Raw genomic sequence first — 22,246 nt, 5'->3', positions numbered from 1 at the left:
CTCCTAACCTCACCCATTGTTTCTCTCCTCTCTTAGAAGCCTGCGAAGCCACAAGTGAGTTCTGATTGATTACATTTTTCGGTCAACGTGAGCTCTTAACTATTTTTCCAGCCAAATCTCTTGACAACTGAGCATCAACCTTACAGCTTTTTGGAATTATAAAAATAAAAAATAAAAAACACAAACAAACAAAATTACCTGAAGTCCTCTTTTTCCGTTTTTATTTATTCTTTACTAAAACTATGCACCAAATTTACTATCTAACATATTAACTGCTTTCATTTTTGTTTTTCATGTCAGTCCTCATCTTTGGACATTTCTACTTCATGGAGTTGTAAACATGCTAAAAGGTTTTGCATTCCGCTCCCTTAAATTTATAGAGGAGATTCTTATTTTAAACCACTGTATTTTTTAATTTGAAGAGAAAACAATTCTGTGCGATTTTGACTAGACATAACTCTCCCCCAAAGTATAAACCCTAAAAGTAAATACAGCTATTAAAATTAACTCCACCAAATTGCTTGATAAGCAAGGTAAACAGCAAATCCAGGGCCAAGTGCTAAAAACTTGAGTCAATTATCAAGCTATCTAATAAAAGCCTCCAAAAATCAATAATCCTCTAGCCTTACTTTTATGATGACATTAAAAATAACAATTTTTTATATAAGGACCAATCTCCTGAAAAGATGGTCTGTGCTAATCTTTTAAACCTATTATCAACATTTTATGCATCATTAACCCTAGCTAAACCTGAAAGTGTATGGACATATTTAGGTGCTCCCAAGAATAGCACTTTCTAAAAGGGTCCCTGCCAGGCAGTAACACCATTCATTTACTAAATATTGTCTGGGGACCTAGCATGCATGACTCACATTAATGCAGATGGGAGTTTCATAGTCATAGCCAAGACCTGTGGAACTAGAATAACCCATTATTGGGTTTTCTTCTCTCATATCTATTTAACATGGATTATAAAAGTAAGTAAACAAAATTGTTATGCATTGCTCAATTGCCAAATACCATTAGGTTCATATTTTCAGTTTGTTTTCCTGTGAACCTATGTATCATTTATCCTCATGAGTTCACAAGCAGGGGAAAAGCCACCCCTTAAGCCATTAGTATCTAATAATATTTCTTGATCAGCCTTCTGTTTTTTCTTCTTTTGTTGGCATAATCACAAGTAAAGGAAAAGTTGTCATATAGGATATAAACTTGTAGCCTAATTATATCAAATATTGCCTATACTCACACACCAGTAGGTGATGTCTTACAACAGAGTAGTGTGTCACCTTGACTTCCTAATATTATTCACGCAAATCATGGTGCTCACTTAACACTATACAATAAGCAGCACTTTTTTTGTTTCTAAGCCAGGGGTGGGCAAACTTTTTGACTCAAGGGCCACAATGGGTTCTTAAACTGGACCGGAGGGCCGGAACAAAAGCATGGATGGAGTGTTTGTGTGAACTAATATAAATTCAAAGTAAACATCATTACATAAAAGGGTACGGTCTTTTTTTTTTTTTTTTTTAGTTTTATTCATTTCAAACGGGCCGGATCTGGCCCGCGGGCCGTACTTTGCCCACAGCTGTCTAAGCCTTCAACTATATAACAAAATATAAAATAATATGACAGCCTATCCACCCAAAATGATATGTAAAAGCAATTTAATATGACATGTTGGTCCATTTCGTTGTCCAGGACACATACCAATTAAAAAATAATAATAATAATAATAATAATAGGTCAATATGGCATATGATCCAATATTTTCTATGTATATATATTTTTTTTAATATATTTTATTGATTTTTTACAGAGAGGAAGGGACAGGGATAGAGAGTTAGAAACATCGATGAGAGAGAAACATCAATCAGCTGCCTCCTGCACGCCCCCTACTGGGGATGTGCCCGCAACCAAGGTACATGCCCTTGACCGGAATCGAACCTGGGACCCCTCAGTCCGCAGGCCGACGCTCTATCCACTGAGCCAAACCGGTGCTGGCTATGTATATATTTTTTAATGGAGCACAAAAGAGGGGGGAATGGGAAATATATGTAATACTATCAACTGCTGGGAGCCGGTCCATGCTTGCTGTTTCAAGGGACCTGGCATATATGGCATACTGTTCTTAATATGTTTGCTCACCTTCTTGGCGCTGTGTTTTAACCAAGGTCACCTCTCCGAGAAAGGTTGAATCCCCAGGTAGGGATTTTCCCCTGAAGTTAGGGAGGGAATAAAACCTCTTAACTAAGTGCCAGGCGGGTAATTAATCACTTTAACTACAAACAATCATGCTTAAGCTACATAATCTTTACTCCCTGGAATGGAGATAAGAAACGCCCTAACCTTTGTAATAGAGATTGATAGGATTGAATCAACTGGTATAAATACAGATGTAACAACACAGAACTTAGAACACAGAACTTAGGACACAGAACCTAGGTACAGAACCTACACAGAACGTTCTCTAGAGACAGGAGAACTTCGCTGGAGAGAACATGGCAAAAGATCCTGGACAGAAACTGGCCTCAGAACCTAGAGACAGAACCTAGCGAGAGAACATGGCGAAAGATCCTGGACTGAACCTGACTACAGAAATTGGCAAGAGAACCTGACTAGAACCTGGTGACCGAACCTGGCTGGAGATCTCAGACAGAACCTGGCTGGAGAACCTAGCGAGGGAACATGGCTACAGAACCTGGCTGGAGAACCTGGAGAACCTAGCAAGAGAACATGGATACAGAACCTGGCTGGAGATCCTAAGCAGAACCTCTCTAGAGATCCAGACCAGAACTTGGCTAGAGATCCTGGCTAGGCTGCTGATCAACTGAACGCTGTCTCCGTGTCATTCCTTCTTCGCCGACTCCGTCCACACCTTTGGGGACCCCTGGACCTGCTAGGGTTGGACCCCGGCAATCAACAATAAAAAAATATATTTTAAATAAACAAATAAGTAAATAAATAAATAAAATGGAGCCTGAAAGAGTATACACAAAAATCTTACCAGCGGTTCTCTCTGGGTGGTTAAAAATGCATATAAAGGCAACAGATGGTGGTTACCACAGGGAAGGGGAGGTAGTAAATGGTAACGAGGGTCAAATATAAGGTGATGGAAGATGATTTGACGTTGGGCGGAGGGCACACGATGCAATTTACAGGTCACGTATCATACAAATGTATACTTGAAAGCTATGTCATCTTATTAACCAATGTTACTCCAATAAATTTAATAAATAAAATGCAATCATGTAAGTCTTTGGTGAGAAAATACAAATTCTTAAAAAAAAATGAACAAAGAGTACATCTGAGGTGTTTGCTTCTTTTTACCTGTCCATGTTTTCTATAATGACCTATGTAACTCCATATGCTCAAAAGCTTGGGGGAGTGTTTTTTTAAGAGACACAGAGAGAGAGCCAGGTTGGGACCAAGAGAGATGACAATCTTCAGTTCAGTAACAGACACATAACTGCTACTTCGTATAAATGACAACTTCATTGATCTGGGTAAAGAGTCTAAACTTAACAATCAGTTCGCAACCTCCAGGATACACAGTTAAGCCTCGGAATGCCAGAGTGTCTTTGCCATTCTCCGTCCTAGTTCAATTTCCTTACCCACATGTCCTCCATTAATTGCCTTGTCAATGGATTACTAATAAGTTTTTGATGTTAAGCAAACATCAATGCTCCTATGAAAGTGAGACCAAACACTGTGACTATTTGTTTAATAACACAGTCTGAATGAAGGACGGAGTTCAGTTAGCACCGGAGCCGAGGCAGGCTTCATGAGGAGGCAGAGGCAATTAAAAAGCGGAAGGCTGCAGGGGGCTCCGGTGCGCACACCATGCGGCAAGCAGAAAAGGACAAGCGGCCCACGGTGCCTCTGAAAAAAAACCGCAACCTGAAGACTTCAGACAGAACGGAGGATCATTAGCACAAAATTAAGCATTCTCAGAGGGTGATCCTTGTCCCGCTAGCCCCAGAAGAAATATGAGGCCAAATCACGTAATCTAAATAAACTGCAGGGTGTCAGGACAATTGGAAGGAACCGAAATTATCCAGCAGGTAGAACTTCATTTAGTTCAGAGTTTGGTTCATAGACACTGTTCAATGGATGCTACTGAGCACCATTCCAGGAGTCCAGAGATCCATCTGTACCCACCATTAACTAACTGTGTGACCTTGAATAAGTCACCCAACCTCTGTAGACTTCTGTTTCCCTTTTTTATAAAATTAGGGGACTAAAGAAATGAGCTCTTCTCATTCAAAAATTCCATAATTTTATTATTGGGATTAATCACTGTTATCATGGTTATCCTAGTAATGGAGGAGGCAACGCAAATCACGAATTATCTAAGAATCACCTGGCTGGTGTGGCACACTTGGAATATCATCCCATGCATGAGAAGGTTGCGGATTTGATGCCCAGTCAGGGTATATAACTAGGTTGTGGTTTGATCCCCACAGGAGGAAACCTATCTATGTGTATATCCCACATCCATGTGCCTCTCTCTCTCTCTCTCTCTCTCCCTTCCTCTCACTCTAAAAAAATCTATACTAATAAAAGCGTAGGTGGTACTCGCACCCTCGCGTGATACCCTGACATCACCACAAGATGGCCAGCAGGGGAGGGCAGCTGTGGGTGAACAGGCCTGCAGGGGAAGGCAGTTGGTGGCGATCAGGCCGGCAGGGAAGAGGTTAGGAGCCAGGGTGGCAGGCAGGCAAGCGGTCAGGAGCCAACAGTCCCGGATTGTGAGAGGGATGTCCGACCGCTGGCAGTTGGTCATCCCTCTAGGGGTCTCAGATTGGAGAGGGTACAGGCTGGGCTGAGGGACACACACCCCTGTGCACGAATTTTGTGCACCGGGCCTGTAGTATATACATATGAGAATAAATATTCATATTATTTTCTTAAAAGGATGGGGGTAAGGATAAGCAATTTTTTTAAAGGTACACATAAACAGGGGATTTTATTTAATAACTATAACCCCAGGTTTTCTATGACCTATTCCAATTTCAAAATATGTTCTAGAAATTTTAAACCAATATGATAAATCAGATCTTTTTGTGTAACTTTTCTTTGTGGTATTGAATAGTTACAACTTAGTGCCAGACATTAGAAGAGAAATAAATGTGACCTAAGTATGAAGAGGAGAATTTTCATCTATCAAAAAACTGTTTAATGACAACTCAGTCATAGGCTGTGATTTCAAGGTTATTCTTGAAATCACCAGCCTTGTGAAGAGGCCCCTGGGCATCAGACCAGCTGCCTAGTGCAGCTTTTCCTCCAGAGCTCCCACGAGGGGGAGAAAGAAGCCAGTCTTCTACAGTAGAAACCACTGACAGACTCAGAACCATGCTGAAGAGGGGTGTGAGACTAGTAAACTAACGTAGGCATGGGTGTAGGTAGACGGGGTGTAATAACAAAAGAAATGCTTGCATTCAGTGCAAAAGTAAGCAAGTTCACTTCTAGAGATTTATTCTACAGAGCATTTATTCAAATGGATAAGGCTATGTTCATTCAACACTCACTCGACAAACATAAAGCAACATTTGAACAGACCTAAAGGAGAAATAAGGGAGTGAAGGCAGGCAACTATGGGGAGGGAACGTGAAGGTTTCTAGGCAGTGAGAACAATAAATGCAAAGTCCCTAGGGAGCAATTGTACTTATTACATTCCAGAAACAGCAACTATTTGAATGTGGCTAGTGTGCAGGGGAAGAGTGATAGAGGTCAAGGTCAGAAATGTAGGATGCCTGCTCATTGGGGGGGCGGGGGGGGGCTTAAAGACCACATCAAAAACTTTAGATTTTGGTGAATTAGATGGATAGTCATTGAAGAGCTTTTAGCAGAGTGATTTTTATCTGCGTTTTTAAAAGATCACTCTTGGTAGCTGTTGAGAAGTGGAAAGGCTGCTAGAAAGTGATGACAACAATCCAGATAAAAGACAAGGATGGTTTTGACCAGATGGTGGTGGTTAGAGGTGCTGAGAAATGGCCAATATCTGCATATTTTTAAAAAATAGAATCTGCATATATTTAAAAAGTAAAATCAACAGGATTCGCTGATGGATTTTATATGGAGTGTTAGAGAAATAGAAGTATCAGGACAATGCCAATGTTTCAGAAATAAGCTGAAAAAAAATGAAATTGGCATTTACAGAGATGGTAGAGACTAAAATACTCATTTGCACATAGTTTCCTACTTTCTCATTACAAATTTTAGATTACAAATACTCTAAATATTGATGAATACTAGAATGACTAAATAAATTATAGTGTGTCCATATTATAGAATCAATAAAATAAATTATGGCAGAACTACATATCCTTTTATGGAAAGACATCCATGACATATAATTAAATCAGTCACAAGTTACAGGACATGTAAGTGTATATATATATTCTCTTGGTGATATTATTTATTTAGCTAATTTGTTGCTAATTTAGCTTATTTAGCTAATTTACATCTACCAGAAAGCAATGTGTAAATAAGTACCTTATGAATATCAAACAGAATCATGAGCTCAGAGGAGAGATCACTTGTGCCTAGACTGGTCAGAAATACCTTGAAAGAAGCTCCAAGTTTCCATGCATGAAGGAAGAAGATGCTGCAGAGAGCACAGGCAGCCAATGTCAGAGGCCAGGGGAAAATTAAGCTCAAATTACTCAACTTGGAATAGAAGCAACCAACTGACAGTAAGGAAACAGCCAAGAGCACTGAGGGTGTCCCTTCATCCAAGTCCAGGGTGACCAAAGCTTGTCCCTTTTAAGTTATTCCCATTCTGCTCTTCACACATCCACTTCTGAGATGAAGACAAAAGCTATCCTCCCCTTTGCCTATGGCTCGTGCTCTGTCAATTATCTGTCTGTTCCTTTTCTACCTGCAAGTCCTTTAACAATCAGTAAGCGCACCTGCCCTTGCTAAGTGTAGGAGCAATAGATCATCACGTCTAGCCAGAAAGAAATGCGAAGACATTTCTCTTCACCAGGTGCTCTAGTAGAGCATAGGCTGAGAAATCAGCCTTAAGTTCGTATTTCCTATTCTCACTTATATTTTAGGACCTCAGTTCATCCATCTGGAAAATGGGGTGGCAACACGTTAAGAATATTTGATAAAGTCAAGAAGGTGCTTCATGTAGCTGGCATAGCATCAGACATCAAACTAGAAATGGGATGGTCATAAAAACAAAGATGAAGAAAAGGAGGTAAATGAAAATAAAGGTAGAGTTTCATTGCAGTGTTGTGTTTTGCCAACCCTTGGTTTGAAGAGACTCAAAAACAAATGGATCATTAAAAAAAACCAAATGAGAAAAAATGCATTTCAAAGTTGATCTCTCCTGGATCCTAATCTCTCTAAACATTTTTGTCAATAGATCTCTACATGTCTATTTTATAGCTTGAAATTTTTTAATTCCCCCTAATCACTTATTCAGAATCAGCTAACACCCATACTATTTAAGTGCCATTATATTTTGATGAGAGAACCTTATTCTCCTTAATTGGCAAGGGCTTGTAAGGTCCTAGAATTCTTTTTCTGTACACAAATGTTTAAAGCCACTTTATCTGTATTAGCCAAAAACGGGAAACCATCTAAACGTCCATCAACAGGTGGTATATTCGTACTACTCAGCAATAAAAAGGAACAAAATAGTTCATACAAAACACGGACAAATCTCCAAAACATAACTCCAAGTGAAATGACTCAAACCTGAAAGACTACAGGTAGGAGTTCATTTATATGACATTCTCAGTAAGACAAAGCTGCAGTGATAAAAGTCAGATCAGTGGTTGTCTGAGGCCAGGGACCAGGGTCGACAGCAGGATCATGAAAATGTTCCTATGTCATGATTGTGGTGGTGGTTACACGGCTGTATACAGTTACAAAATTCAAACTGGACACTCAAATGCATTAGCTATAAATCACATACATCTCAATAGCTTGGAGAGGAGAAATCTATAAGGCAACTCCTGATTCCCAACAAATAGCAGGAACCTTCGCAGTTTTAATAAACAATGACACAATGCCAGCAAAGGTAAACAACGTCTTGGTATTTTTTTCGGTGTCATTCAAAAAGTTTACAATATATCCAACAACACTTGCCTACTTCAAATGTGAAGAGAGCACCACATTCACCTCTGTTTCTGACTCCAAGGTTTGGGGAGTTTCTAGCATTCCTATAAACTGCTGCTTTCCATACAACATTGGCTTCTCCTTCTCCTCGTATCATTCATTTTGCCGGGTATGTGGACTCAATTAAATGACGAAAGGCAACTTTACTAACACCTTCTATCTCCACCAAAGGTTCCTGAATAAACATTAAGAATTTGTAGAGAAACTTACTGCAAGCAGCCAAAACAGCCTTGAGGTCCTCAAAATGCCGGTCTGCCCTGGATGTTCATTCGGCCTGGACGGGAACATCTAATGTTGGCCAGGGACTCCTGAAGGTACTCACACCATCACCTCTGGCCTGCATGGCCATGGGGTTACTGTGGACATACTGCGTCACCACATGCGCTGGGACTGACTCGGATGCCTACAAAGTTCAGACCATGGAGGGAGGGGACAGGCCACCCCACACGCTCTCCTGAGTGTGAGGCAGAGCCAACCCGAGCTTATTAGGCTTTTCCAAGGGGCAAGGCCCACGTGTTTCCCTCCATCTTCCACGCACCCATGCCTGACTCCAGGTGTGAATACTTTAGACCCAAACCTCAGAATTAGCCTTGCAACTTTTTCTGACGGTCTCTACTTTGCCTCCAAAGGAACTGTGCTGGTTTCTAGGGCTTTAACAACGACCACAGGAGAGGCGACCCTGCCCCCTGATGTTGCAGTCTAGTGGGATCACAGGTAGCTCACTGTCTCCAGTGACGGCAGCAAAGGGACCAACACTGAACACCTGCTGCACGAGGCACCAGACCTGCATCCTCACTTAACCCCGCAGCAGACAGAGGAATGCCCTAAATTTACAGACAAGGACTGTGAAGCCCAGAGAAGGAATTTTTCTAATACACTCGCAGGGTCAGCCATAGAAAAATAAACGTGACTGTGACATAGCTGATCAATGGCACTGTCTTGCCCACCTCTTGCCACACAGAGCCTCAGATTAGCCTGTTTCTAGTTTTCTTCTTAAAACCACTATATGAAGAATCAGCCACTCAGCCAAAATGGTGCCCATTAAAATTTTAAGCTAATGAGTAACATTTCCCTAAAGTTCAGTGGTTTTCAAACAACAGCACATTAGAACCGTTTGAACAGCCCGGCCAGCATAGCTCAGTGGTTGAGCATTGACCTATGAACCACGAGGTCATGGTTCGATTCCGTGGTCAGGGCGCATGCCTGGGTTGCAGGCTCACTCCCCAGTAGGGGGCATGCAGGAGGCAGTCGATCAATGATTCTTTCTCATCATTGATGTTTCTCTCTCTTCCTCTCTGAAATCAATAAAAATATATTTTTCAAAAAAATGAACCATTTAAACGGCTGAGTAAATCACAGCTGGACCCCAGCCCAGCATTTCATTTACAGCAGTGGTTCTCCACCTTCCTAATGCCGCGACCCTTTAATACAGTTCCTCATGTTGTGGTGACCCCCAACCATAAAATTATTTTCGTTGCTACTTCATAACTGTAATTTTGCTACTGTTATGAATCGTAAATATCTGATATGCAGGATGTATTTTCATTGTTACAAATTGAACATAATTAAAGCATAGTGATTAATCACAAATACAATATGTAATTATATATGTGTTTTCCGATGGTCTTAGGCAACCCCATGAAAGGGTCGTTCGACCCCCAGAGGGGTCGTGACCCCAGGTTGAGAACCGCTGGCTTAGAAGGTCTAGGGAAGGGCCCAAGAACTGGCATTCCTACCAAGTTCCCCCAGGATGCTGATACTGCTGCCTGGGGACCACATTCTGAGAATCACCACTCTAAAATAAAAGAATACGTAAGCCTTCTAGCCCATCTAATAGAAAGGGTTCAACATTAAGCACAGAAATCTACAAAACTCTTTGTTACCTACTTAAAACATGGGAACAGAAATGAGACCATGTGAGAGACGTTCCTCTCTTAAACCATTCACAGGTAGAGCAAATGAAGTTCAAACAAGTTATGAGAACCTTAATGAAAACCATGGGCTTTGGTGAGTATGGTGTGTCATTGTAGATTCATCTATTGCAACAAATGCACTACTCTGTTGGGGGATGCTGGTAATAGGGGAAGCTGTGTATGTGTAGGGTCGGGGGGAGGGATATGGGAAACCTCAATTCCTTCCCCTCTAGTTTACTGTAAACCTAAAGCTACTCTAACAAAAGAAAATCTTAATTAAAAAACAATATGTGGTTCTTGATTATGACAAGTGATAATAAGGCTAAGGCCTGGAGTCAAAAACTGATTTATAGACCAAAGAACACTCTTATCCCTGTGCCAGTTTCGTGCCTGGAGAGCAGTAAATACATTACTCCTCTAGTGCCCAGAACGGTGGAGTGGAGAGGTTTTGGGATGTCCTGGACCCCATGAATAGCCTCTCCCAGACCAAGTCCAATTAATCTCTTGAGTTACTCTTATACGCTGACCAATACCTATGTTTGGAAATATGTAGGGCCCAGAAATCTGCATTTCTCCTATGACACTGAATTTTGAGAAAAATGAGATGGTTGTTAACACCTTGGAACATATCAGCCATGTGTAAACAATCCTCTCCTTTGTCATTACTTCAATTGTTCTCACTAGGCATTAAGTGCTGGGATCAACAACAAGCCCTGCAGGCAGAAGCCCCCATCGCTCAGTTTTCCACATGGTCAAGAAGCTTTGCAAATCAGACTCATATTGGATCAGTGGATATTTAATCTCTTAGATGATCTCAACTAGAAAGATGGCCCAGCAGCCAACCAATACTGAATTAATTTCCCTTAAAATCTGTATTCCACATATCTGATCACCCCTAATGTTCAATTAATGTGACCTAGCTTCATCCAGAGTGTCAGCTCCCCCAAAATAGTTCTATCACTCAAGGGACCTGAGTCTGATCAAGCCTTAAGTAGGTGTGTGAATGTGAACAGAAGGAGGAAAAGGGGAGTTTAATCAGTGTACATTAGAAGTTAAGAAACAGTTTTCCTCCCCAGTTCATGCACTCATCGACCAGATGCCTGTACTGTATGTGTGCTCTGTGCTAGACCCTGAAATCCAAAGGAACCCAAACCACGGTATCTGCACTCATGCAGCCTACAGTCTAGGGAGCAAGAGTCTGCTCTTCAGCAGAAGCGGGAGGGAACAAGCTTGCCTTTTGTACGCACATACGGGTACCCAAAACAAGTAAAACCAACTTGGGAAAAGATGACAAATTAAAAAGTTCTAAAGTAGCCTTGGCTCAATTGGTTGGGGGTTGTCCCATGTACTGAAAGGTTGCTGGTCCCATTATTGATCAGGGCACATGCCTGGATTGTGGGCTTGATCCCCAGTGGAGGCGTTCAGGAGGCAGCTGATAGAGGTTTTGCTCTCAGATCGATGTTTCTCTCTCTCTCTCTCTCTCTCTCTCTCTCTCTCTCTCTCTCTCTCTCTCTCCTGCCCTTTACTCACTCTCTTAAAAAATCAATTTTAAAGATCTTTATAAAAAATAAAAGTATGTCATTTTTTAAAAATCGCTTACGAAGAAGTTGTCTAGCAGATGGATTTAGCATCTTCACTTTAGAGAGGAGGCACTGTGTACTCTACCTCAGCAACATAACCCAATGGGTGGTCCACGTTTCCTTTCTACCTAGGATTCAGGATAGCCCTGATCTGATCAGACCTGCAGCTGCCCGAAATCACTCCCACAAAACAGCTGTCATGCCTGAGTCCCTCCGTTACTCATCCCCTCCTCCTGGTTATGCTCTTTCCCCTGATCCTTCCATAAACACAGTTACCCCTCGGAAGACTTCGGTGAGTATAAGAATTTCTTAAAGCTCTTTCAAAAGTGTAGATTCCTGGGCCTCTCCCTGAGTCATTCATCGAGAATAAGGTCCAGAAAACTTCATATTTAACAAGTACCTTGAGTGTTTGATTCTTCTGATTCCACACAGGTGGTATTCCATTTATTGCTCAAAATGGCTGAATTAACAGAAGGGGACAGGAAGTGCAAGGAAGTCAAATAATTTGCCTAAACATACACAGCAAGGAAGTGGCAGATCAGGGTCCTAACAGAACTCCCAGACCTCCAGACCCAAGGACAAGCCAATCCAAAGCTAAGAAAGCTGAATGCCAGAGGCAATTAAACTCAAAACTAAGGGGAGGCAGAAGGAAGGTTTAGGTCCAGAGGAAGGAAAGGTCAGCAGCGAAACCAGGAGGGGCTCAGAAGCAGGTGTTCCCAGCATCTCAGCTTAGCCGAAGGCCAGTTCCACGCCTGCTTTAAGGCCAGCAGCAGCGCACGGCATAAACAAGGCAGATCAGTTCCTATAAACGCATCGGGAAAACACCTTGAGGTTTTACATGCAATTAATTGCAAAGACATTTCTTAATGGCAGCCTCCTCTTGCCTTCCCAGATTAATGAGTCAGAAAGGCACTGCTCTCCATAGCATCTTTAGAAGTGGGCAAGCCCCCTCCTGGGCTCCCATCAAAACAGAACACAGGACCTTCAGCTAAATGCTGCAGCGTCCTCCAATTTAGAAAGTCATCTCGAAGCTGTAAAAGTCTATGCACAGATTCCTTCCTCAAATCCCTTCTGGTCCCAGAGGAAAAGAGAGGTGGAGAGAGAGAAGATGTAACATTTTGGGCAACATTTCATTTGGGTAACACTTTGGATAACACTCGAGGTAGTGAGCTCATTTGAAAGCTGGTTCTTTCTATAAGAGAAAAATGTCCTTTTTGTTGATGAATTTAAAAGTATACAAATAAGGAGGGTGGAGATGGAGGTGGGGAAAGCCCAGCCAGTGTGCCTTAGTGGTTGAGTGTCGTCCTATGAACCAGAAGGTCACAGTTTGATTCCCAGTCAGGGCACATGCCCGGATTGTGTGCTCAATCTCCAGTGTGGGGCACGCAGGAGGCAGCTGATTAATGATTCTCTCCCATCATTGATGTTTCTATCTCCCTCTCCCTTCCTCTCTGAAACTACTGAATGCTGAAAGCTTACTCAACAATAGCATTTTTACGTTCTTTATGTTTTTACTATAGATGTCTGTGTGTGTCTGTGTATCTCTGTGTCGGTATTTGTGTGTGCCTGTGTATGTGTGTGTGTAACATATACTGAGGAGGAACTACTACTGAACTAGGGATATATCTATAACATTCAACCTATAAATAGACTAGGTTGGGGGAGGAGGGGACTGTAGCCTATCCCCAAATTAAACTCCAAGTTAAAGGCCTGGGTGGCTACCTGGCAGTTTGCATTCTGCAGAGCCTTGCTTTTCAAATAAATGAACCAACAAGCGCCCACCTGTGTTTATTACATGTCCCTCGGATAATTAATGCTCGTAATCACACCTAAGTGTTAGCACACAAAGCACCTGGAATGCGACTTGCTGCACACATGCTAATCACATCGGCCACCCAACTCTCCCAATGACCTTCTTCAAAACAATGACTGTCTGAAACCACGGAAGCCAACCCAGGAGGAAGCCTTTTCCAGGATTAGGCTGGGGCTGAACAGTTCTTAAAGCGACAGTGGCACCAAGTGGTTAGGAAGGGAATTGGGCTGCCAGTTTGTATTCATATCCTCTGGCCAGCCTGCTGGTGTGTGGACCCGACACTATCCCCAGGCAGCCCAGCTCCTGGGAGTGGGAGGAAAACAAAGCCCCAATACCCCTGACACCTTAAAGGTGATTCTGAAACTCACATGAACCCTAATGTCCCCAATTTTAAGGAGTTTTATATTTTCTTGAACACCAAAAGGATAGGGGGAGGGGTGGCAATTAGAATCACCTATTCCGTATCATTGTTTATAGCATTTACATTGCATCTTATATTTTTAGTAAAGCCTGTCTGTGTCACTGTGCCCCACAAAGATGATGAGAAATACTGTTTCCATATTACAGATTAGAAAGGAGGGTGAAATGACAGGAACAATAGGGAGAGGACTAGTCAGAGAGCGGTAAGTGCTCTATTTAGTGGCTTGTTCAACTGCAGAACCAGTATCTGCTCCTATCCATTAGCCTATGAGGATCCCAACCAATTTGTTTCCTTTCTCACATGCATAATCTCCCCCTAAAACACTATCACTCCTCCATGTTCTGATTTTCTCTTCTTTTCAAAAAAAATAATAGTCATACTTTCTTCTTCCCCTCCCCCCAATGACTCAGACTCAAATAAGTTGGGTGGCTTCAAAGACAACTCTCAGAAAGGGTTTGTCCCTCTTGTGGCTTCCTGTAATTATAGACAGATCATGTTCCCATAATGCTACTGCATCGTTAATCACTCCAAATGCAGAGAGAGCCGGGCAAGCGTTTCTGTGAACAGAGAGCTCAGGGTCCCATTTCAATTTGTGATTATATCAATAATCCTGAGACTGCCTTATGTGAACGAACCCTTTATTTCTGGGAAAACTGGAAGGAAACCGCTAAAACTGTATAGGCAGACCCTTGATGACACCGGGGGTATATGTCTGTAAGATATAAAGTCCCAGATGACCCTTGTCAACGGCTTTCTCCTGCCTTTCTAAGTGGCAAAAGGGCAATTGGGCCTTTCTTGTCGGGACATTCATGTGAAGACTCATGAGCACCTCCACCCTTTTTTTTTTATTGCTTAAAGTATTACAAAGGGTATTACATATGTGTCCATTTTATCCCCCCGCCCTAGACAGTCCCCTAGCCTCCCCTATCCCCCAGTGTCTTATGTCCATTGGTTATGCTTATATGCATGCATACAAGTCCTTTAGTTGATCTCTTACCCCCCTACCTCCTGCCCCCCAACCCTCCCCGGCCTTCCCGCTGCAGTTTGACTATCTGTTTGAGGCAGCTCTGCCTCTGTATCTATTATTGTTCAAAAGTTTATAATGGTCTCTATTGTCCATGAATGAGCACCTCCACCCTTAAAAGCACAAATTATCGATGGATCTCTCCCACACACAGCAGAGGCCAATAGGAATGCAAACTGCTTACCTCTCAGAACAACAACAACAAGTTAATCCTGATGTACTCTTCTAAAATACTCTAGTGTGATTTTCATGCTGCAGCCCCTACACCCCGAGACCACAAGCAAATCTCTTAGCAATTTCACAGATAATCTTACGGCAGATTGGAAAGATTAGAGGAAGCGAAATTTCTAAAGACATTATTTTCATAGGAAAAAAAAAAAGAGCTTAACATAAATATTGTCATTTGTAGTCATTATTTCTCATGAGTTCCTTTTTAACCAGGTGATCTCCAACCACAGAATAAATGTATCACACATTGTCTCCAAGCAGGAAAATCCTTCTATTGGGGGTTAATAAATGAGGAATAACACATACTGCTATGGTCACATAGCAAAACCACAGGATTTCAAGAAGGAATGCTGAGATACAAGTGTGCCTTGACAGAAACTGCATTTGTTTGTTTAAAATGTTTGTTGAGCACCGGCTGATACCATTGTAATTAACCTAGTTATTAATAACAGGAAAGGAGCAAAGGGAAGGCCAAATATTATAGTCATATCATTTGGGCAGCTTCACCAGGAAGCTACAACTTTACACTCCCCAGGGGTCCCTCAAAGAGAAGACAGATGCAAGCACAGTAAAGTCGGGGTTAGGGGAAGGTACTTTTCTGTCAGCCACACCTGGGAATGGGTCATTGACCAGAATGGGCGTGGCCACCACAAGTGTGGCAAGATTTAGGATACTTAATTCCCTGAACAAGGAATCGCTCTCTTGGCTGCTCTTATTCTCTCTTGGCTCTCTTGGGACTCTCTTTGCAGGGGGCCATACTCTCTTGGCACCCCTCCATTCACCCACACGGCCCACAGCCATGTGTACCCCCACACAAAGGACTAATGGGCTGTAACTAGCCTGATGCTGAACTGGACCCAGCTGTAATATGGAATGGAACCTCTGGACACTGGCTTTGCATTTAGCTCTACTAAAACCCCAGCTACTCTTCTTCTATGACTGGAATAGGATGTTGTAAATCCAGGTATATAATTCCACCCAAATAAAAATCACTCATTCTCCTGTGTGAGTCTCAGAAAATTCTTTTTCTCAAGATATTGTAAGGACTCCATCCCTAGCATCCAGTAGGGAAAGGGATACATACCCCAGTATCCCTGATAACACTGCTACATGCCAGATACAATCCTCAGGACAGAAAATAAGACTTTATGGATGGCCCATTCTAGTAAGAGAACTGTGAAGATTGTGCTGTGTAAAAACAATAAACAGGTTCATCATGTCAGGTAGGGATCGGTGCTCTGAAGCAAAGTCTATCTGTTGAGAATGACATTATTCCAGCTACAGCTATGGCTGGGTGGTGGAGGGAAAGGGGGACTAGGCCTCTCTAAATACATAAATTTGAGGGTAATGAAGATCTATGATCAGCTACAAATTTTAGGATTTAACCCTAGTAGCAGCCAATAGAAAGTATCAAAAGAAGAAGAGTCTGGACAGCATAACTCAATGATTGAGTGTCGACCTATGAATCAGGAGGTCACAGTTTGATTCCCGGTCAGGGCACATGCCTGGGTTGTGGGCTCAATCCCCAGTGTGGGTGTGCAGGAGGCAGCCAATCAACAATTCTCTCTCATCATTGATGTTTCTATCTCTCTCTCCCTCTCCCTTCCTCTCTGAAATCAAGAAAAATATTTTTTTAAAAAGAGTGGAGGCCCCCAACAGCTGGGGATGCCTTTAATTCCATAGGGACAGAGGAGAAGAATAACGAATCAGGAGGAATCATAAGCGCCTATTTCTCAACTTCCTAGAATCTCAGTGCTTATCCAATGCCTTCTATTTTGGCAAGGGAAAAGAACAAGGGTCACGCTAGACACAGATCATCCTTGACATTTCACAGTGGCTGGAATTAATTGCCATGAGATAATAGCATCCAGACGTAAGCTTATAACAAATGTTGCTTTCAAATCAGTTATGCAAATACAGCTTTAAGAAGCCTAATATATGTAGATTTATGACTAGTTCCTTAAAAGTACCCATCTAAAAATGAAATATTTTAAACTCCTCTAAATTCTAAGAGGAATTTATCATATAAAATAAAAAGCAGAGAAAAGCAAACAATGGACCCCTAAAGTTTTTCAGAAAAAGAAATGTAGCTTTTTCTACTGGAAAGAATCCTATAAACCCACTGATTTCTTTTCTCACAGAGCATATTTTAGTGAGCTTTCGCATCCATCAGAAGGCAAAGGCAGCCAGCAATCTGGCATCTCATAGATGGCATCTCATTTTGAATAGATAGGTCCTCGTGCTGTGGAATTAACAACTTTTAGATTGTTTTAGTGCAACCATTGAGCCGTTGCATTTGAATATGATGCACATTTTTAATTTAAGTAAAATGCATTTAGTATTGATTTTTTTTCATCCATATTCAGTATCCCAACTATAAAATATACTGATGATATAAAAAGTCCCTTCTGAAGATTAAAAAATCTTCTGTGGTTCTACATGAGGCTTCATTTATACTTAGTACAAATTTGCCACTCCAAATTTCCTCAGCCTTCTGTAGTCCAATCAATAGTTGTTGACAGTTTATAATATAAAGTCTTTCCAAGTATATTACACAATACTAACCACATATATTACACAATGTGCTCTTTGAAATTCTATAGAGATATTAAATTTACTAGGAACGTAAAGCAATTGGTGCACTACCTAAAAGGCAAATTTCATAGTTGTAATAAACATCATGTTAGCCTATACATTGAGCATAACCAAAGGTGAATATATTTAAGACTGCCTGGAAATGTTGAAGGACCTACAACAATGGAACATGTTCAAAACAACTCCTTAATAACATAGGGAAAGCAATGTAAGATTTTTTAAAATATTTTTTTTATTGATTTCAGAGAGGAAGGGAGAAGGAGAGCGACAGAAACATCAATGATGAGAGAGAATCAATTGGCTGCCTCCTGCATGTGCCCCACTGGGGATCAAGCCCCAACCCAGGAATGTGCCCTGACCAGGAATCGAACCATGGCCTCCTGGTTCATAGGTCAACACTCAACCACTGAGCCATGTCAGCTGGCCGCAATGTAATATTTTATTAGGAATTAAGTAAATGTATTCATAGTTGATGTGTATGGAATTTTACATAACCCCATCCAGATTATAGATGAGAAAACTAGCAGACAAATATATAAATGGCACCATCATGTCATGTAGATCATTGGCGAGGATTTTGCTTAAGGTGGTGACTACATGACCAACAATAAATAAAAACTCAGTTGGGACAATCTCTATTTTTTTCGCCGGAGATTTTTAAAACTCCTTTTTAAGGTTTCCAGTTTAATAAAATTACAAGAAATAATGCACATGCTCTTATTTATAACTATAACCTCTTTCTGAATTTTATGTAAAGTCAAGTGAAAACTTTTACTAAAATGCAGAAAAGTCAGATCGTATAGCACAGAGAAGCAAAAACCATTTATTTTTTAATGAATTTCACAAAAAAACTTATAATTTTCTGATAGATCTCCTGTCATCTTCAAAGACCATCAGTGAAAGTTTTATTTTCATCATTTTAAACAGAAAATCCTTAATCATTATCAAAAGAATTTGAACTTGAGGTACCCATCTGTTGCATTTTTTCAGAGGCTCCAAACACCCTTCGAAGAGAGAAACCTTGGTTTTGAACTTCAATGATTAAACAGTGGTCTCCTTTGTACAATCTGCTTAGACTGCTGTTAGATAGCAAGTATTTTATTGCCAACCTTCAGTCAAGAGCCTCTTGTCCTACAAGACACTCATTAGTCAAGGAAAAAAATATCATCTACATTTAAATAAATGAAAGGAGGAAATCTGTGCTCACACAAGTGTTTTATGTTGTATGTTTTCCTTTTTAATCTCCAATTCAGAGGCTTTGCAATCACCAGAATTGCGAACTTTTCTCCTCTCTGAAATAATAAAGAGACCACTTAATTATCATCTCATGGTCATTTTGCCTGCTATGTGCAGGCTGCAAAATCCAATAACAACTCTGAATGAAAGGCATTTCTTCATGGCCACAATCTCTTTATACCTGGACGATAGCTTTCTGAAGATGATGATATGGTTGCGGCAAGAAGGTCACCACACAAGGCCAAAGTCACAATCCACACCCCAGAATTCCTCCCAAGCACCTTACCAGCACATTGCAGAAAGTGAATGGCTCCAAAGGATGGAGCTGTTTATAAAAAGAGACCATTTAAACATTCATAATGCTTTGAAAAGACAATTTTAAATAAACGGAACAGTACAATGAGATTAAGATGATGGACTGACTTTACAAAGTTTACCAGCTTGGAATTGGAATTAAGAATAGTGGCAAGCCTGGCCAGCATGGCTCAGTGGTTGAAGATTGACCTATGAACTAGAAGGTCATGCTTTGATTCCCAGTCGGGGCAGGTGCTGGGTTGTGGGCTCGATCCCTAGTAGGGGATGTGCAGGAGGCAACCCATCAATGATTCTCTTTCATCATTGATATTTCTATCTTTCTCTCCCTCTCCCCTCTTCTCTGAAATCAATAAAAAATATATATTTTTAAAGAATAATAGCAAAAGATGAAACTGATATTTTATAGTAATTTTCACCAAAGTAAATGAAGCAATGCATTGATGGAGAACCCAGGAAGAATGCAGCGTTCTACCCATCAATTTCGTATAACTGGCAGCATATGCTGTGTTTTATTTTGAATTCTCTGGTAAATGAATGTTTATCCTGGGATCAATGACTCCGGGTGAATGGCAGATTGCAGCAACAATTGTTTTCTTACCAAGAGAATTATCTTAAATCAGATCGCCTTTGTTTGATGAAACCTAAATTGCAGAGGGAATATTTAAACGTTGAAGGAGAAAATCCATAGATAAGCTAACACATGGCTCCAAGATGCATTTACCAGAATTAATTGTCTCTATTATTCTTTTATTCTAAAAGCTACAGGTAGAATATACAAGTGACATAGCAAAATACTGTATCATTATAAGTGCCCTGCTAAGGGACAATAAACCACTAAAATATTTTCTTTCCTTTAAGTGATATTGAGGGCTGGGGCAAATGACACAATTATGTCCATGGCAAGTCCAGCTAAAAATAACTGAATTAAGAATAAAAATGCCTTCCCTCTTCTGTGTCAGATTTTTGTGAAGCTAAAGAAAGCATAGAAGGTATCGCTTCTGCCTTGTATCTGTGGCCGCAAATGTACCCAGCATGCCCTGGGACCAAGAAGGCTCTCCATTCTGTAGGTGACCACATACCCATGGCCTCGATGAACGTGGTGGAAAAATTAACCATAGGTAAGGGCTCAGCCCTGCAAGGCAGATATTTTTGTGTTTGAATCCTGCATGCTACTCACTAGATGTACAATCCCAGGTAGAGTACTGAACCTTTCTAATGCCCTTTTTTTCCTAATTGGTTAGCTACAGACAATAAAAATATGCCAAGTATTAAAGTGCTGTCTCACCACCCTATTCTTGTCTCTCATCCCCTTCACTGCACGCCCCACCCCCCCACCCCCGCCTTCGTATGGCTTGTTGACTCCCCCTCCACTGAAACAGCCCTCCTTCAAGTCACCCTGGTCACTAAGCCCAGTGGCCACTGTTGTACCTCGTTCCCTCAACAGCCTCTAACACTGTTGGCTGTGGCCTTTCCCTGCTTCTTGTAACATCCTCTTCCTGGAGAGAGAGAGAGAGAGAGAGAGAGAGAGAGAGAGAGAGAGAGAGAGAGAGAATATATGGAAGGAAGGAAGGAAGGAAGGAAGGAAGGAAGGAAGGAAGGAAGGAAGGAAAGAAAGAAGGAAAGAAAGAAAAAAAGAAAGAAAGAAAGAAAAGAAGAGAAGAGAAGAGAAGAGAAGAGAAAAGAAAAGAAAAGAAAAGAAAAAAGAAGAGAAGCCACCACATTCAAGAGACAGCTGTTGCCTGCATTTCTTTTGGTTTCGGAATCTGGTCCCCAGTCTCCGGGTCTGCGCTCTGTGACACGGTCCTATATGCTCACTGTGAATTTCCCTTTGGGGGCACCTTAAAAGAGCAGGGACACTATGCAAATGGGAGGCACCACCATCTCTAAATAGAATTGAAGTTTTTCTCTTTACTCTCCAGCATCATGTACTCACCCCCACCTGGATTTCGTAAACTTTGGCCGCAAACACACCATATGTGCATGTGACCGGTGCTGAGAAGCAGCGAAAAGAAACAGAAAAATCCATGACAACACCATCCATCCTTAAGCCCCTTGACGGCGGTGCTCTTGGAGGGTTCTGGCAGGTCAGGTGTGGGAAAGGTTTCCTTGAATTTACAGGACACTAACTTAGACCAGCCCTGGGCCTGTGATATCTCTTCGCCCCTTAAGAGACCCATTTGAAAGAAATAGCCAAGGCTTTGTCTCTTTGCCATCGCCTTCCCTACTAGGAGCTGAAACCAAGACAAATAGCTCTCTCCCCTGTCTCACAGCTAAGGATGAAATGGCTCCTTCGAAGAATCACTAAATCATACCATTCTCCTGGCAAAGGACAAATGGAGTTTGCCACTTGCCACCGGCCCAGACAGGTATAGACAGGACTTGGAAGCAAGTCTCTCATGTTCCTGCTTTGCTCGAGGCCCCTCTGACCGCCACTGAAAGTGGTCCCTGCATCTCTTAGCATCCACCACAGCACCCCGGTGGTGAGATTCGGTGCTGGATAAATGCAGAGACTCCGTGGCTGTCAGGGATGCCTTTGCTAAGACAAAGACTGACAAATTGCCCTCCTCACATTAATTCTCAAGTGCATTTTCAAAGCACATGCCTCTGATGAAGTATTTTGAATAGGGCTGTGGATGTCAAGGAGACATTTAAAATATCTCACTCGTGATTTTTGAAAATGTTCCTCATTCAAAGTTGTCACAGCCCGACAGCTCGGCTCTGTTTCGAGTGTATTCTTTTACAGCGTACTACAAACTGATTGAAGAGCTGACAAATCTGACTGAACCCAAACAAGAATCTTTAACTATGTCTGATCGAAAAGAATGTTTAATGAAAATGCAGATACAGATATTACATCTAGCATCTGACTCTTTTTACAGTCAAATTACACAATTAAAATCATTACTGAAAATATGCCTCTACCCCCCGCTAGACAAAAAGAAAATCGCTCCACTATCTATCGAGACAAAATGCTGAAGTTATTAGAAA

This window comes from Myotis daubentonii, chromosome 5 (genome assembly GCF_963259705.1).
Source record: "Myotis daubentonii chromosome 5, mMyoDau2.1, whole genome shotgun sequence".
NCBI classification, from domain to species: domain Eukaryota; kingdom Metazoa; phylum Chordata; class Mammalia; order Chiroptera; family Vespertilionidae; genus Myotis; species Myotis daubentonii.
Note: the sequence above shows the minus strand (reverse complement) of the source record.